This window comes from Camelus ferus, chromosome 34, assembly GCF_009834535.1.
Source record: "Camelus ferus isolate YT-003-E chromosome 34, BCGSAC_Cfer_1.0, whole genome shotgun sequence".
Taxonomy (NCBI): domain Eukaryota; kingdom Metazoa; phylum Chordata; class Mammalia; order Artiodactyla; family Camelidae; genus Camelus; species Camelus ferus.
The window spans coordinates 7,732,514-7,751,353 of record NC_045729.1 but is presented as its reverse complement, the minus strand read 5'-3'; the positions used below and the strand labels follow the sequence as shown (position 1 = coordinate 7,751,353).

The 18,840-nt window shown below is 42.3% G+C and overlaps 1 protein-coding gene across 4 annotated transcripts in view; it reads right to left on the bottom strand.

The window, feature by feature from the left end:
- ST8SIA1 (ST8 alpha-N-acetyl-neuraminide alpha-2,8-sialyltransferase 1) overlaps positions 1-18,840 on the bottom strand; it is a 113,880-nt gene that overhangs the window by 42,600 nt on the left and 52,440 nt on the right. The window lies entirely within an intron of this gene.

Here is an 18,840-nt window from a genome sequence, read left to right as displayed (position 1 = left end):
GCCTGGAATTTAGGAGGCACTGATGGGCAAGTGACTCGTGCTGAACCAGGCAGCATGTGACTTTCTTTCTACAGACACTGAACTGGACTGCAAAGGAAATGCTCAGTGTACCTGAATGTTCCCTGAAGTGCTATTTATAGTGTCCGGGAATATCAGAACCCATCAACAGCCCCTGGGATGAAATGTGACATTCGGTCTCTCTTAGCTGGGTCAGCAAGAACCAGGAGGCACAGCATTTCCTCCTTCCTGACACCAGGTGAGTGGCTGGAGTTTTCCGGAGGAAGACCGTACGTCCACGTACCTGGGACATAAAGTAACTATGTCAATATTAAGTTGGCCAACCTGGATGAACCCGACGCACATGATACAGATTATACCAAAAGAAGAAATGCACACGCGAGTATGTCCACACAGGCATAAAGGAATTAGACCAGAAAAATAAAACTGCAGGAGTCTGCGTGATCACCAGTAGCCGCAGCACAAGAAGAGAATTTCACTTCTGCGATTTCTAGTTTGTAAAAGGAGCAGACAGTGCTGTGACAATATAGTTGATAAAGATACAGGCATGAAACTATAGGGTCTAAGCGTTTGCCAGCAGACGGTAAAGAATTCTCTGCATGACTACAACCGAGATCGTCCAGTGAACTCCACAGCAAGATACAGAGAAGGGGGCCAGGCGACAGCTGGCTCTCCAACACCCAGGATGAGCCAGGATGAGCCGCAGCATTTTTCTCAGTCGCTCCTCAGAGGAAGGTTTGAAATCAACATTGGAAATACACAGGTTAGGTCTATGACTTGTTAGACGTGGATTTAAGTTACTTGTGCTCACATGAGCTGTCCCTTTAATCCACAAGTCTTTATCAGTTGCCTCCTATGTTCCAGGCACCGTCCTGGAGACAGGGACACAAGGAGTCATCCCTGTCCCCAAGGAGCTCGCAGCCTAGCGGGGAAACGGATGACAGATAAAGACAAACGAGCAAGATACACAGAATATCAGATGGTGACATGGGCAGTGGAGAGAAACTGATCCTGGGCATGCAGAGATCAGGAAATACTTTTGAAGAGGACTTGCCATTTAAGTAGGGAGGGAAGGAGATCCCTGAAGGAGAGGAGGTGGTGAGCCCATAGGAACTGCAGAGGTAGACCTGGAGGAGGGGAAGGAAGAGGAAAGAGCTTTGCGTGTCTGGAGATGAGTAAGCAAGGGACAGGGAAGGGGAGGAGATCAGAGAGCTACCTGGTGGGGAGGTTGGGGAACAAATTCTGTCGGGCGTCGTAGGGTATCGTAAAGACTTTGTGTTTTATTCTGAGATGAGAATCAAGTCGAGGTAGGGTGAGTAAAGGAGTGACATTATTATGCCACATTTTGGAACAGTCTCTCTGCTGCTGTGTGAACAGGCTGTACGACATCACGTGCAGAAAGAGAGAGACCAGTTACAAGGCTCCCACAACAACAGGTTAGAGAGTTTGGTGGCCTGGGCTAGGTAGGGTGAGAGCAGTGGGGGTAGTGAGAAGTAAGAAGATTCTGGAGATACTTTGGAGGAAGAGCTGACTGGATTTGCTGATGCAACAGGAATAAGATAAGAGAAAAAAGGTGGAACCAAGAACGAGGCCAAGGTTTAGGGCTTCAACAACTGTAGAGATGGACTTGCCATTTACTGAGATGTGGAAGATGGCAGAGGACCAGGTTTTGGGGAGGGGATGCTTTGAAGTTCAATTTTAAATATGTCAAGCGTGAGACCCCTATTAGGCATTTAAGTGGCAATGTCCAGTAGGCAATTGTATATACAAGAATAAAGTCAGGGAACTGGTCTTTCCTCGAGATAGAGAGGTGGGAGCAATCAGCATACCAGGTATTTAAAGTTAGGGGACTAGCTGGTGAATGAGTGTAGACAGAAAAGAGAAGAGGTGTAAGATCTGAATCCTGGGGCCCTCCAACAAGAAGTCAGGAACTGAGAAGAAATCGGTAAAGGAGACTAAGGAGGAGTGGCCAACGGAAAAGGAGAAATAAATAGGAAAGCAGGGTGTCCTGGAAGCCAAGTTAAAAAAATGGTGGGGGGGCGTGTAGCTCACTGGTAGAGTGCATGCTTAGCAAGCACAAGGTCCTGGGTTCAATCCCTAGTACTTCCATTAAAAAAATTTTAAAAAGGATGGGGAAAAACAACAGAAAGTATTTCAAGATACTCAAGAAGGAAGAGGGGAACTGCAGCAAATGCTATCAACAGATTAAGTGAAATAACAGCTGAAAATGGCCGTGAGATTTTGCAACATGGAGGTCACTGATAACCTTCGCCAGGACAATCTGGTTGAGGAGCGGAGACAGAAGCCTGATCTGAGTTCTGTGAGTTACATACACATGGATCTCTGCATATCTACTTATATGTAGTTTATTTGAAAGCTCTGGGCTCATTCATGCTCAACTAATATCTAGTTTGCTTTGTAAAAGCCAACTTAAACCCCGCCCCGCCCTCACAGTTGTTAAAGGAAGGTTCCTGGGCCAGATCGATTAGCAACCCCAGTTTTCTAAGCAAGAATCTGGGCACAGAACCAGCATGTCTGGGAAGTGGCAGCAGCATCATAAATCTGGGCACAAATACCCTCTTCTAACTTCCAGATCACGGGGCCCCCTCGGTTCTACTTTTGTCTCCAAAGAGGGATAACGTTGCACAGGATTATATGGGATTACACAGGATGACGTTTGCAAGGCGTCTCGCCGAGCCGCTTGCCTGGTGGCCTGCCCACCTTCCTCCCCTTCTTCTTTCATCTCTTTCCTCCTTCCAGCAGGTTCCACTGACCTGTTCAAGCCACAAAATACTCAGATTCCGTGGGTTTGGGGGGAACATGGTAAAACAGTGATTTATCAAACTCTATCTGACCAATTGGAATCATTTTATTTGGCAGAAAAATCTCACTACTATAGCCATGTACTGTAACACTTTTTTAAGCTCTCGAACAAAAGCCCAGGGATGGCGGAAGCCATCCCTGAGTTTCTGCGGGTAATATCTGCTTGCTCCTTCTTCATGTGGTCGACTGACTGCTCTCACGTGAGGAAGTTCACTTCGCTGTTCCTCCAGTGCCTGAGTGTACTCTTCTGGCCACTGGTACCGCATCAGTGGAAAAAAGAGCTCACCAAAGTTTTACAGAGGAAAAACTTACCTGAGAAAATACTGTAAAAAAAATTTTTTTTAACTAATTGAGATAATACTATTTTATTTGAAACACAGAATATCTCAACTTGGCAATGGTCAATGCTTACCAGAATGTTATGTGAAAAACAGCTTCTCCTTCTGGTGTGTATATGACATAGAAAGAACGTAGGGGTCATCCATTTCCAGCTGAATATTAAGATGCTGTCAAGGGGTATTTTTATGAAGGCACTGCATCCTTTCTTTTTCAAATGTATCTCCTTGCATCCATGTAATAAACTATCTACTAAATCTGAAAATAACTACTTGGTCTCTTTGCATCCGTAAGAAAATACTGGGTTTCCTGCTAACTGTAAAAAATACGACTCTAAGTGGACAGATGGATGAAGCAGACTGACCATAGTGATGAGCTCAAGATATTGTTTGATCACCAATTCACCTTATAAATAAATCTTTGTTCAAATTTTTTCACCTATCGCACTGTTCCATCTGTTAATGGCCATCTTCTTAATGACTATATTATATTAACCATCTGGGTTCAGATCCCAGTTTCCCAGGCTCCTCAAATCTCTCAGAGCCTCACTGGAAGTCAGGCATGATAATAACTACCCCATCTGTCTCCCAGTACGATTCTGAGAATCCAGCTTGAGCTGAGGTGTTGACCATCAGCAGGAAACTCTAAAGCCCTAGATAAACGTACGATCCTTGTACATTATTAAATACTAAAAAAATTGGATTCTCTGGGGAAAAATTATCATTATATTGCTAGACCACGATTATATGTAGTGGAACTTTGTTGTGAGATACTTTCAACTTCAAAGGTGTACACAGATTTTGAACAAAGAACTTTTTAATCATTGGCCCTTTGCAGGTATATCTACTACTTCTATCAGTGAGTTTTTAAAATGCATATTTTTGTATGAATCACTGTCAGCACTGTACCTTTTTTGATCAGCACACTACACGCAAACTAAGCACGAATCAAACAATCAAGTCGTTCAATCAGTTAATTATTTCATCGGCAGATTTCTGTTGAGCAGCCAATCTGTTGTAAAGCAGTGTCTTAACATCCGAATGGATATCTAACTTCATCTCCAAACTTCCAGAACAGAGATGAGCCCCACCACTCTCCAAATATGAGCCACTTACTGAAGCCATTCAGAATCTTGCTTCTGAAACACCCTTACCCTCACATGGTCCACAGCCCATGCCGCCTCTGCCTCTTCTGAAACAGCCCTGATGCCTGACGTCTCTTTTCACTCAACAACTGTTTGCTGAGCACTTTATAGACCAGGAGCTGTTGTGGATGCTGGGGATGGTGAACAAAACAGCCCCATACCCTGCTCATGAACATTCCTCACATTCTAACAGGAAAGGCAGAATTTAACAAATAGGCTAGGAAGGTACAGAGTGCTATCAGGTGAGGAAAAATCTCTCTGAGGAACTGACACTGGAATCTGAGATCTGAGTTTCTGAGGCACAAGAAAGGTAGGTGAGATTTCTGGTCTATTAGACAATCTTAGAAAGGTTGGGGAAAAAAAACCAACCAAAAATTAGAGTCTCTGATGTTTCACATGATGAATGAAGGTGAAAAGACTTGTTACAGGCTAGAAGACATTTTCAGAAACAAAGTACAAATGCCAACTGTGAAAATATTCCTAGCTGCGAATATGACTTTTGAAGAAGGCTATTAAAGACCAAAGAACTTAAACCTGGTGTTTTGTGTCTTAGGTAAATAGCTCCAGAGCATCCCAGAATGGTTTTTATAATTAAATGAAGGAAGCCTTATTTACCAAGACATTTCCAAAGTCTGATGCCTCATTGCTTCCTTGTCTTCACAAGATAACAAAGCACCAAGAGCCAGGGACCTCAGTCACTTCCTCCTCCTTCATCCCAAGACAGAACTAGATGTCCTGAATGATAATTACACTACCTCTATGAGCAACTGAGGTAACCACCATCCATCGCTAACTCGTTTAGAGTTTGAGCTGGCCTTGGGAGGAGGGGATGTAAACTATTGAGTAGATAAAGAACTAGATTAAACAATGCCGTGGGAACTATTTTCACAGGAATTCGCAAAATTTTAGGAAGAGCAACTCTGATTGCAAATTAAGTTGCAATAGTCTGAGGCGGGGGTGGGGTGGGGAGAGAGAATATTTTAGGCATGTCTACAATGTAAAAACAAATTAATCACGCATCAATGTAAAATCAAAATCAAAGGATAAAAAAATGTTCTACAGAAAGGATAAAACCAGAGATTAGGGAGCAGGCTGTAACGTCCCTCCATCTAAGTTATAAAAAGAACTAACCTTAAATCTAGGCTTCCTGGGAGCATGAGGAAGCCAAAAAGTTTGAAATCCCGGAAGTGACCCACTTGGATTCTAGCCCTGAACAGATGACAGGAGGCTCTGAGATGCCCAGAATCAGAAGAACTGAGTAACAGACTGAATCAGATGAAGCAGACTAGTGGCCAACTAAATAACTTTAATATCAAGAATTTATCTAAGCAATGAACTCGTATTTTTAAATGCCCTCTTGCTTTTGAAGATGGCAACACCAGACTCCATTGTTTTCAATTCAGTAGAGGATGCATCCGATTATTGTAACTCTCACCATACTCCGCTGCTTCGATGTATGTAAATTTCTCAGGTGCACTAAGTCAGTTCTGCACCCCGCCGGCTCTGGATTCCTCTTCCTTCAGACTCCTTCTGTCCCTCCCTCTTTCTACTGTACCTGCAACCTACATTCCTCGCCTTGTGGCTTTATACTTGGGACAATGGGGAGAAATGCCAAAAATATTTCTAAATAAACACTGTTTCATAAACTAAAAAAAAAAAAAAAAAAGTGAGGCTGTCAAGATTAATTTTGCTGATTTTGTTACACATGGAACTTTATTCTGATACTTTCAGGTAAAAGAGGTGGCATTTCTGTTTTCACATCTTACAATTCAAAGGAAAATTCTTGGTTTTGTCTGGTGACTCCCTCCAAACCCTTCCTTGATAGGAAGGGGGAGTAAGTCTTCCTTGTCATGCAGTTGTGTTTTAAAGCTAGAAAAATTATCACCAAGTGCCATGATTAGGAAGAGGAGTCAATGTCAGATTTAGAAGTTGGTCATAAGTTTTAACAGAAACATGGGGATTTTTGATTTGCAACCCTTTAGAGTGGCCTGAAAGGCTGTCACTGCCAGCTGCTGTTAGTCACGATGTCAAAACATATGCTTTCCCTTATTGATGAAAATACCAAGTTTTTGTCTATAAGAACATGAACTCACGCATCTAATTGAAACCCAATGCACTTATTTCTATGTACACGGACTCCCACATACAATTATGTTTCACCCACACACATAATTTAATTTCTCCCCCATATGTTAATTATACCTTCAACCTAGGCATCTAAATACACCCCCTGCCTCACATCTAATTAGAGCCCCCCTCTTATGAATGTAATTACACCACTCCACCACCCATCTAATTATGCCCTCCTTGACATATTTAATTGCACTGCCTTGCTCAAGGACCTAATTACATTCTAACCAATGCATCAGTTAAACCCCCAACCCTCCCCAACCACCTTCCTCAGATGCACATCTCTTTATCTCTGTACCCCGTTTTATTATTTCAACTAATGATTGGCAACTTCCCCCAAGAAAATTCCCAGTAAGCATGGCGCCCAGCTAAACAGGCAAAATAATGACAAGATGCAGCTGAATCAAAAGCAGCTTTGGTCCTTTCCAGTAAATAAGCTTTTTCCAGTATTTGCTTTTTCAGTTACTTAACCAGCCCTTTGGAAGTCCAAATTAAAATTTCAGCTGCTTTCTTACTTTGAATGTGTAAGAATTTTTATGATGAAAATATGTAGTAATTAGTTAATTTATTTCAGAGACAAATACTTCTCATTACAGATATTTAATTATTGAAGCCTTTAAAAAACATTACCCAAAACTTTGCCTGGGGATATATGTATTTACAAATACTAATTATAGAAATATTTGCACATCGCATTCGAAGAAGGTTCTTCAATTATATAAAAATGAATTTCCAGAAAGCTGTTGCTAAGATTCATATTCCCCATTCCACTAATAAAATTATGATTTCAAAAAGGTAAGTTCAGTAATAGTAGTCTTTCTACACAGGATGCATCCCTGGAAGTTGACTGATGTGAATATTTATATATTGGGTCTTGTTTCCCCATTAAACTTTTTGACTCAGCCCATTAGGAAAAAAAAAAAAAAACACTTGAGCATTCCAAGGAGCATTATGTATTTTTTCACATAGAATCTGTTATTCTGGATACAACTTCTGGAAGCCAACTAAAACATCAGTTCAGAGGACCATCCAGCAAATTCACTGAACATCTCCTACTCGATTACTCATTCACTGAAGTTTGTTCCTGATGTTTCTGACCCATATTCAATGCTAAAGCCACAAAGAAGGCTGAGCCTATACTTAAGGACAGAGGTTGGCCACGTTTCTAAAGTTCTCAAAACTGGGGTGGGGGAGAGGGGCGCTTCATGGTGGAAAGGAAAGGAAATATGAAAGGCATGCACATTGCAACGGCAGCAGCCAGCGATGCTTCGCGGTGGGGCAGACAGTGGCGGCAGCGGCAGCAGGAACTACACCTCATGCCATGGCGAGACTTTGTCTTCTCGACTCCAGAGGTGGAAGGACCACCAAAGATTCTTCTTCTGCAAATACACTCAGTACATCTTCCTGGTGATGAGCACTGCTCTGGAGGCTTGCTTGCCTGCATCTGAGTCCCAGCTTCATGTTTCTTCTCTGACCACTAGCAGTTACTTTAACCTTAGTGCCTCGGTCTTCTCGTTTGTAAACGGTACCCACCTTGTACAGCTGTTAAGAAGATTCAGTGAGTTCTGTTTGGTATGAGGTGAGAGACTGATACCTACCCTTTTTATTTTATTGGACCCAGATTTGCTCAGCAACACAGCGTAGAAGTCTTGGAGTCGTGTTTGCTCATCTCTCGGTATCACTCTAACACCCATCTCTGCAGAGGCTCTTCTATGCTTTTTCTCTTCCCACCCTCACTGTAAATGTTTTCACAATGGCTGGTTACTGTTTGTGGCTTCTCGTCCATCATCCATCCTTCACTCTCAAATACTAGTTATTCTTCTAAACCAAAAGCAATGGTATCCCAGGTGTTTGCAGTATGTCCAAATGCCTCTACAAATACTCATTAAATATATATATCAATTATCCCTCAATAAATCTTTAAACAAAAGCTAATGCAAATCACTCCCCAACAACAACAAAGAAATGTACAAAATGGACCACGTTTGCCCCTTGTGCACAGACAAAACCATTTGAGATCTTCACTGAGGCACTCAGGACTCTCCAACACCCCAAACTCCCTGCTCATCCTTTTCTCAAACCACATCATCATCTAGGCTCTCAGCCACTATTCCCTCCACACCATTTTATTTATCACTGTTTCCTCCAATACAGCCCCAACTTCTTGTCTCTTTATACTTTCGCTGAGGCTGCTCCAGTGCCTCCCCCTCCCCACTTCCCTGCTCTGTTGTCTACCAACCAAACTATTTTTTCCCCCTTGAGATTTATGAAGTGCCTACAGATATTGTGTCCAATAAGATTCCCTTCAAATTCTAGGAAATAGTCAAAAATTGAAGCAGATCAGAGGAACATTAGAATTCATTCATGCTCGATGAGTCATGAGAATTAGGTATTAAAGCTGTGCACAGTGGTTTGTAAATACATGTGGAATTGAATCAAATCATTTCTTCAATACTTCAGAGACTTTTAAACTTATTACTGTCAATGCTTATTATTTTGTTTTGAGGTGAAAGTCTTCTCTGGTTGTTTTTCAAACAAGATCAGAAAAAGCCCATTTAAAAAACACAGACAGAAAAACAAAAGGAGAAGATATTGTTTGAGGCTGAGATGAGCGCCCCTGACCGACCTCATGGTGACACTGAGACACCCCAAGGAATTTGATGGTGCAGAAAACTACTTTGTCTAATCAAACTCCTTTTTTTCTCCACCCCCAGAAAAGAAGAATCACCAACATCAAACACATTTCAGCTAAGGACATCGGGCAAGTATTTATTAACCATAAACCAACCATATACCCAGTCACTGCATTACGTGCTGGGCCCAAAACCCTGACCCCCAGCACAGAGTTCCACGGAAATGTGGTGGGAATTAAGACATCTGTTTTGTTTTCAACTATAAATACTGTACGATTACTCAGTAATGCAGCAGACTCTTAAACTGTTAATCCAATTTAACTGATTAAGCACACGAACCAGCAGAACTAAATCAATTGCCTGCTAATTAACTATTAAATTAAGTTTTTTTTAAAGCAAACCCAATATTGTCTAGTACATAACTATTCCATTAAAAAATGAAGAAATCAAGCAGAGAATAGTCTCTTTGAGAATAATTGGCTTCTGCTGCTTCCCCCCACCCCGCCACCAAATTTACAAGTATCTGTCATCCTTTCTTGTGAGAAAAAAAGTAAAGAATTTGTTTCCAGTGCACCCCTTTCTTTCGAGCGTCACTCCCTTAATCACCCCCCAGGCCTCCCCCGTACAAACCCCCAGGCCTCTGAATTTTATAGCTTCTAAATTCCCCACTCACGCCCCTACCTCTGCTTATTTCATCCTACCATCTTCTCCCCTTTTGTGGCCCATGTATATCAGGATCACCCTGACATACTCTCGGTCCCAATTCAGACTTCTTGAGTCAAAATCTCTGGAGACAGCAGGAAAAACTCAAGTTTCCCTACACGCTTCAAGTGCACAATAAAGCCTGTGACCCACCAGATCCTACCAACTCTCAAATACAACCCAAGGTCTTCCTTCCTTAGAACTTTCGCTGACCGATCTCATCTTCTGGCATCAACATCCACGACCCTGCCCACTGCCACCAAAAAACCCCACAGCACTGACCGTCACTCCCTCTAACCAGACACTTTAGACACTTAGCATTTGGTACCATTTGCTAGCCTCCTTTTGGATATACACCCACCCCCCACAAATAGAGAATGAAGCATGTCTTGTAACTCCTGATGTCCTTGGACATTATATACTGACCACAATAAGTAAGTAGAAATCTTCATTGATTGATCGACTGATTGACCCAGAAATGCCAGGAATATAAGCAAATAAAGTAAATCTGTTAACTTTTGCACCCACTGTATAAAGGTTAAGGATACACAGCTAAGCTAACAAAGTCTAGTGCACAGGAGCTGCAAAACCAAATGCCTACAGACTCCAGACAAGGAGCACAAGCAGAGTGGAGGGAAGACAGTAGGGAGGGCTAAGGACTGTGGCAAAAAGAGGACATGTGACCAAACCAGAATGATCAGAAATTGCTCTGTGCCCTGCTGATGGGCACTGGGACCCAGTGCTGACAGACTGATTTTTTTTTCCTAAGCATTATTAAAAATCCAGATTTTTATATGAAATCTAGTTTTTAATGTTGGCGATAAAATTCAAATGACTTTTTTAAAAAACAGTAAAAGCCAAACAAAATACATCTGAGGGCCAGATTTGGCTCGCCGGTAGCTTTTTCTACGCTAGACCCCAGGCAGGACTCTGGCAGGCTTATTTATTCAAAGAGTAGGAGGTTAGGGGTGAGTATAAATCTTAAATTGTTCACAAAGATGTAGGAAAATACATATTTTAGGGAACTTTCAGCCAAAGATTAGGAAAGATTTTCTTTGCTTTGCCAGGCCCCAAGGAAATAATAAGTCCTTCGAGAAGGCAGTTTGTGAAAAATTCAGGATTCGAAGTGACAAAGACAGATGAAAGGGTTTTTGAAAAGTCTCCCTAATTTCAGTTTAAAATAACATGATCATATACAGATATCATCCACAGTGATCTCTCAGCGCTCAGTGGCCGAAGCCTCTCATCTGAAACAGTTGTTTGTTTTCTAACCAAAATGGGACCATCTTATCCATGCTGTTGTGACATGCTTGCTTATTTAACAGGATATGATGGACATCTATCTCTTTGTCAGTGTTTTAATGCCAGCATTCTGTTTGACTGGATAGGTGTCTCATCATTTAACTGATTCCTTACTGTGAATATTTTAGGTTGCTCCCAGTTTTTCGCTATGATAAACCACCCTGCTATAAACATCTTTTGTACTGTAGCGAATCCAGAAAGGTGGATGGGGAAGGAGCAATCATCAGCCCACTCAGTTTTCTCTCTTGGTATAAACAACCAAGTTTGCTTAATTTCAAATAAAGCACCGTGCAAGAGTCTCTTCAACAAGATTGCCATCCCTAACCTGTTCCACACAGAATTCCTCATGCTGTTACCGATCTGATACATACAACCTTGAGAACTTGATCAATTACTTTAAGGTAAATCCTTAGGCGTGGAGTTGCTGGGTCAGATAATAAGCACATATTTAAGGCTTTTGATATGCATTGCTGAATTCCTCACCAGAAAAACTATCCAGTTCACCAGCACCAGGATGCCCTGAGCACACAGGTGCACGTGTGCACAAGGTCCACCACCTCATCGGGCTACCCTGAAACAACTTGGGTCATTATCAACAAAAGGTAGCAACTGAGTAAGTATTCATCCATTTCCATTAGAAAAACACAAGGGAAATCTTTTACACTCTTACAGCTATTTCAGACATACCAGCGAAAAGACGTTACAGGTTTGTAACTGCTCTGTGGTGGATTACTTAGTCTAAGAGGAAAGACGGTGCAGTTTAAACAGTTATATTCACAGAGCTTGGCTTCGACGGACCTGAGTTGGAATCCTGACTTAGCTCAGAATCGCAGCTTGGAACCCGTTTCTAGCTGGGAGACCTGGGTCACATAACCTCTCTCAGCCTCAGTTTCTACATGTAAGATGGAGACAGTAACACCAGCCTTAGATGTTGGAACTGTCAGATAATGTGTGCAAAACATTTAGCAAAAAGCCTAGCACAGAGTGAGTTCTCAACCAACTCTAGCTCTAGACTGTATCAACAAAACCTAATCAAATTACAAAAATATAGTTAACCCACTCTTCAGTAGATTTTATTTAATACATTCAATTTTCATGAGTATTTCTCAGACAATTTATTTAAATGTAAGTTTTAGAAATTGAATTAATTTATTTAAATAAATATATCTATTATTTTTAATTTAAAATTAAAACACTGAGTTGAAACAAAAATGTGTTCATTATAATTTTTCTTTTAAATAGAAATATTTTAATTAAGAAACCTATAGGAGTTGTAAACAGTTCAGTCATCGTTTTATGTGTATATGTGCTTGTTGTAGAATCGTAATTAGTACACTGAAACATATTTGAAACTCCATTAAAACAGGTCTTTTCCTATTTATCTGACCATCTTTATTTGGATCCACTCTTCACTGCTACCCTCTTGCAATTACTGCAGCCTTTCATGTGCTGTACACTAGTTCCATGAAGTCTTCATTTCCCAGAGATACACAGATTTCCTTTTTCTTTTTTGCAATTACCAATAAGATTATCAAGTAAAAGAAGCTTTTGTCATTATGTCAGCAGAGGCTTTGATGGACTCTTTGGCTCACATATCCCTTAATTGACTCAGCGAAGAAAAAATGCACATTGACAGGGTGATTTTTGAGGCTAGAATGATTTCCTTTCAAGTGTGTCGAACATAATGCCAACCCCAGAGCAGCGCTGGCAATAGAAAGTTTGGGGTTGGCCAGTTTAACCCTCAGCACTTCTCAAGCACAACTTAATTGAAGAAAACTTTGCAGACAGAACAGTAAAATGCACAGACTCCACATTTACGCACATAACATAATACATATGAATTCTTTGCCAAGTCATCTTCTAAGTGTCCAGGTCATAAAAATGACTCAAAAGTCATGGAGAATATAATGGGTAAGCACACAAATGGCAGAATAAGAGATCCTGTCACTTACTAACTGAGTAACCTTGAGATGATTACTGGATCCCTCTTAGCCTCAGCTTTCTCTTCTACAAAATACAGGAAAATAAACGAAACTACCTGCCCAAAAGGAAAGTGACCTTCCAGTGGGGAAACCTGGCAAACACCACCTTACCCAAGTGATCAAGGTTAACATCTCCCAGTATCGTGCGGGTACCATGTACCCACATTTTATCATCTGATGAGAAGGGCACTTAGCCTCTGCGATGTTCTTTCCAAAAACCTGTCGCTCTGTCTAATCAAGATACAAACATCGAACAAATCCCAGTCTGAGGGACATGTTACAAATATACTTAACCAGTATTTCTGAACATTGTCATGGTCACAGAAAAACAAAGAAAGCTTGAGAACCAATCACAGACTAGAGGAGACTAACGAGAAACTAAATGCAAAGTGTGTCCTGGATTAGATCCTGGAACAGGAAAAGGATATTAGTAGAAACACTGGTGAAATTCAAGTCAGGGCTGGAGTTTGGTTACTAATAATGTGCTCATATACAAGAGTAACACTGGCTTCTTTAGTTTTGACTAAGTTATGTTAAAATATGAACATTAGGAGAAACTGAACCTGGGTGAGGTGTGTACTCTCCATGGTATCGTTACATCTTTTTGTAAATCTGAAGTTACTCCAAAATAAAAAGCTTGTTGAAAAAGAAAGTAACTTCCTAGAGGTATTAAGAGAATTAAATAGGCTGAGAAATGTAAGAAGTGTTAAGCCTGATGTTTCGAAATCACTCAATAAATATAAGCAACTACTAACTTTAATACTGACTTAAATAACCAATAACCACGTTGCTCTGATCGCCTCACTGTTTTCTATCATTTTTCCAGTGCCCACTTTCCCACACCTACCCTGCCTGTCCCCATCCGCTACACACCCCTCCACTGTTCTGCTCACAATTTCTCTTCACCATCTGGAAACATGATTCATCAAGATTCCCATGGTTTTTACAAACTAAAACATAAAATTTGTGTTTTCTTCAGGCACTCTCTTTTTGAAGACATGACATTCTCTATGACATTTCATTGCCACTGTTTTTATTAACATGGTAATAGTTTGCCTCCCCTTCCCCACAAGGTTCCCTGGCCCTCACTTCATCTACCTCGTATCTTACAAATGCTTAACCACTGTTTATTTCCCTAAACCTAAATCTTCATGTTCCAAACCTTCCTTGCCCCTGTTTGTTCATCATGCGAAAGGTCTGCAATGAAACAATAAAATGCCTTAAGAACTTCATGCCTGTCATTCACTTCTAATTTTTGACCTGTTCTATATTCCTCCTTCTGAATATTGGAGCATTCTGCTACTTCTGTTTCAAAGCCTCTTCCATGAAATGTGAGTCCAATCTGAAAAAGAAGTCTTAGAGGATTACTTAATTTATGGTCTTCACTAATTTCCAGAAAAGTCACAAAATTTTCAAGTCAAAGGATGACTGTTCTAACTGCTCACACTACACACTAGTCTAGTGTCTATAATCGGCTGAAATCTTTTTCCTTGTTGGACTTCCAAGGGGTTAAAAAACCTACTGCTGTCTCTGGGGAGAGGTGGTTTGGGAGCTGTATTGATTGGCTTGATTCCTAAACATTTGGCTCCGAGGTGCTACAAAGACTAAAAACTGTTTCCCTTCAGCAGCTGAGCTAAGATAACTTGAAAACAAGCAGGGAAGCCATGTGTTAATTTAAAAGATGGTGGTATTATAAAAGCCGTGATTTCAAAATACAAATCCCACACATTCATTTTGTAGGAAACTTAACGCAGGGACATCTGATGGTTAGAAGACTGAACAAAAGAGACAGCACAATGGTCTCAACACAGGGGTCTCGAGCCTGAGGACGCCAGCTCCCGGCAGGGAGGAGACCCAGGAGTCGCCCCCTCTTCTGGCTCCATCACTGCTTCTGCTGTTTAGTTCTGCCTAGGCGGAGGGCAAAGACTGGCTGAGCTGACTTCTCTGATGGTGATTTTAAATCTTCAGAAAGAACAGCAGTTTCATCATAGGGGGGTTTCAGAAGATTGATCTCACTGCAAGACCTGAGACTCTGTATTGACAGATGACCACAAAGGGGCAAAAAAAAAGCTGCAGAAATGAAAGGCGCTCGCTATCACCCTGTCTCACCATCACCAGGTTCTCTCATGGGCTCCAGTCTGAGACAGTCATTCTGGGGTTCCCCAAGCAACCACTTCCAATGTGGGACTTTTCCCCTCCACTCTCTGACAATGAACTCCAAGTTTCTCTGTATGTATACCAAATTTAGGCTGTGGAGTCTACCAAGATTACAGCTGGTGATCTTATATGGCAAAACCAAGCAGCTTCATTAGTTAATTTGTTCATGCCACTAAAACTTACTGAAGGTCTATCAAGTCCCAGGCATTGCACTCGTAACTGAGATGCTGTAACAGAGAGGAATAAATCTGAAATATACACGATAGCCCATTCTCAAGGCTCTGCCTCCCAGGCTTGACCTTTAAAGCATAACACTTTTCATTTACACAGAGATAAACAGTTGCGGAACAGAGAATAACATTTGTCTTGTTGGAAGTTTACAGCAACAGCGTGACCTGACCTACAAACCCACTTAAACAGCTGCAAGAACAAAGGATTCTGGCACCAAGAAGTTTGCAACAAACAGCCACACCCCCTCCCCTTTTACTATAAAAGAAGCCTGAATTCTAACTCAGGTAAGATGGTTCTTTGGGACGCTAGTCTGCCATCTTCTCAGTCTGCTGGCTTTCCAAAGAAAGTTGCTATTCCTTGACCCAGTGAGTCATTTCTTGATTCATTCGCCTGTCTTGTGGCAAGTAGTATGAGCTTGGACTTGGTAACAATACCCTCCCAAATTAAACACTGTTCCTGGGAGCTTCCAGCGAGTGAGAGAGAGAAACCTGAATCAAATACTCAAACAACTGAATCTGAAGTGACGAATGAGAGGTACCTGGAACACGGTCCCTCTGAGGAAATGACACTCAAACAGGATCCAAGGGATTAACATCAGTGAACAAGATAAGAGGAGACAAGAGTCTCCCAGGAAAAGGGACAGTGGGTTGAAAAGCTCTATAGAAAGAGAGAACACAGCATTTAGGAGGGGCTGAGAGAAGGCCAGGAAGGTGATGTGCAGAGGGTGAGAGGGGACGCCGTGGAAATTGATGCAGGAGGCTCAGACAGAGACCAGACCAGGCAGAGCCTTGTGGGCCCTAAGAAGTCTGTCTTATCCTGAAATCAATGGGAAGCTAATCGAGGATTTTAAGCCATGCCGATGGCATCATCCGATTGGCATTCTAAAACAGTAACTCAGGCTGCAACATGGAAATGGCCTGGAGAGGAGGCCAGATTAGGTACAAGAAGGCCAGTAAGAGAGTACTGTGGAATCCTAGGCAAGAGGCCACTGTCATCGGGTACAGGATAGTAGAGGCAATGGTGGAAAAGAAGGACTAGCGATGAGAAAGAGAAAGAAACAATCTTCACAAACATCAGAATGTCCTGCAGCTCTACCCAGTAACAATTTCTCAAGAAAAATGTTTTAGAAGTGATTAATAGTAAGAGCAAAACAAACCAAAACAACATAACAACGACATGTCTGTCCCAGGTAAGGGGTCAATGGCCCACGGTCCTTGGTGAAATAATTCACAGCAGACGCTGGGACCACTGCACATGGCAAGTTTTTATTAGGTAAAGAAACAGCACAGAGGGACAGGACCTCTGTGGACAGCGAAGGAGCTGCGTCTGTGCAGGGGGCTGGAGGGGCTTTTCTGTATCCCCACGGATGGAATTTTCCAGTTTCCAAGTATGCATCTTCACTCGTTTCTGGGAACCCTCTGTTTGCCCATGAGGAGAAAGGCGGGTCTTTTTCAAGGTCTTTTTTGAGGTGCTTGTTTTGAATTCCTCACTCCCCTGCCTGCCCTGCCTGACAGTTCAGTCCCTATCAACGTCCAGCACTAATACTGTGGCTCAACTTTAAATCACAGGATCGTGTTCATCTCAAGACAAGGACGAAATTCTGAGCACTGAAAGGGTGACTGTGGATCCATCTCCCACACTCCATACATTATCTTAAACCCCCACCAGTCCCTTCTTCTAGCGCTCTTGCCTTCGTGGGAATGATTCCTGGGTCATTCTCACCCAGGCAGCACCTCCTTCCAAAAGAATCAGGCTGCTGTCATGCGGCTTGCAAAGGCTTTGGAAGAAAAGCCATCCATTCAATGTTCGTCCAGCTCCTTTTCACTTACCACCTGCTATGCTAATGTGCCAGGCCCCATCTAGGTGCCGACCTCAAGGGTCTTGAAAAGTCTGGTGTGCAGAAAGTATGTGAACCAATCATTGTTATTCAAAAGTACAGTAACAGAGATACATACAAATTTGGAGTGGGGGTGGGGATAGATGTTTCATTGACATCGGCAGGCAATAGAGACTAGGGTTATACAGACTATGAAGATGCTCTGGCTGGATCTTGAAAGATAAACACAAATTCATCAGATGAGGAAAGGGAGACTATTCCCGGCAGAGGGAAGAGCATATGCAAATGTGAAGAGGAGATGAAAAAGCATAGCTTGCTTTGGGAAACGCAAGCCACATGGTAATTCCAGAGTTCATTTGACCTTGAACAGTGCTGGGGGGTTAGGGACGTCAACTCTCTGAGCGGTCAAAAATTCTCATGTTAGCTCATAGTCAGACCTTCTCAACGTAGTTCCTCCGTATTCACGGTCCTGCACCCACGATTCAACCAACAGCGGGTGGGCTAGAACTTTGGTGTTTACTATTGGAAAAATCTGTGTATAAATGGACCCATGCAGTTCAAACCCATGTGGACCAAGGGCCAGCTGCATAAAGTAATAAGCAGGGGAAAGAAGGTGGATGGCTATTAATAAGCTTATACTATCTTACGCTCTCCGAGAGTTCAGATATTGAAGGCCTCTGCGCCCCCTGTGAAGGCTGAACTTTATCTCGTAGGTGGTAATCAGGCAGCATTAACTCATCCAAGATGGATAGGATACCCTGCAGTCCAGAAAAGGAAGAGGCCTCTGGTAAAGGTCCACGGAGACCAGAGCTGGCCGGGTGCTGAAAGCTCTCCATCAGTGGCCAATACTGAGGCAGGGAGCCCAGCCCTGCCTGTCAGGCCAGGAACGAGGCGAGCGCTTGTCCAACCATGAGCTGATGGATCGGCCCTTTTCTGGCCAACTATGTTATTCACCTGCAACTTATAAGGCTTATCTTCCAGCTGCCAATCATGTCTACAGAGGACTTTCAATCACCCACAAACACTGAGCTGATAAACCAAGCCAGAGCCAAGGCTCTTAGAACTAGAGTATCGCAGTGTTTGAATCAGACCGGCAGAGGAGGTTAGGATGCCCTTGATCAGACATCTAACATGCCAGCCCAGTTCCAGGGTCTGTCTCCTGGAGTTCAGAACATCTCAAATCTAATCATTTGTCATCGAAAAAGGCAGCAAAACCTCTGCTCACTGCTAACTTGTCCTTCTCCATGAGTTTCCTCCAGGGACACTGTTCCAGCAGCCTCGGTGCGTGTGGTCTGGCCGCTCGCTCCCGTTTGCACGGTGGGCACAGAAGAGTGACTTAAGAGAAGTTACACTTACGAAAACGAATATATGTATGTATCTGTAAAACTGGGACATTGTGCTGAATGCCAGAAAATGACATTGTAATTGACAGAACTTCAATTAAAAAAAAAAGAGAGAGACAAGTTACAGAAACAGATTTACATTTTATCATGACAGCGTTGGCAGCAGGGTGGCAAGTTGGCCGAGAGGCAAGTTCCTAAGAGT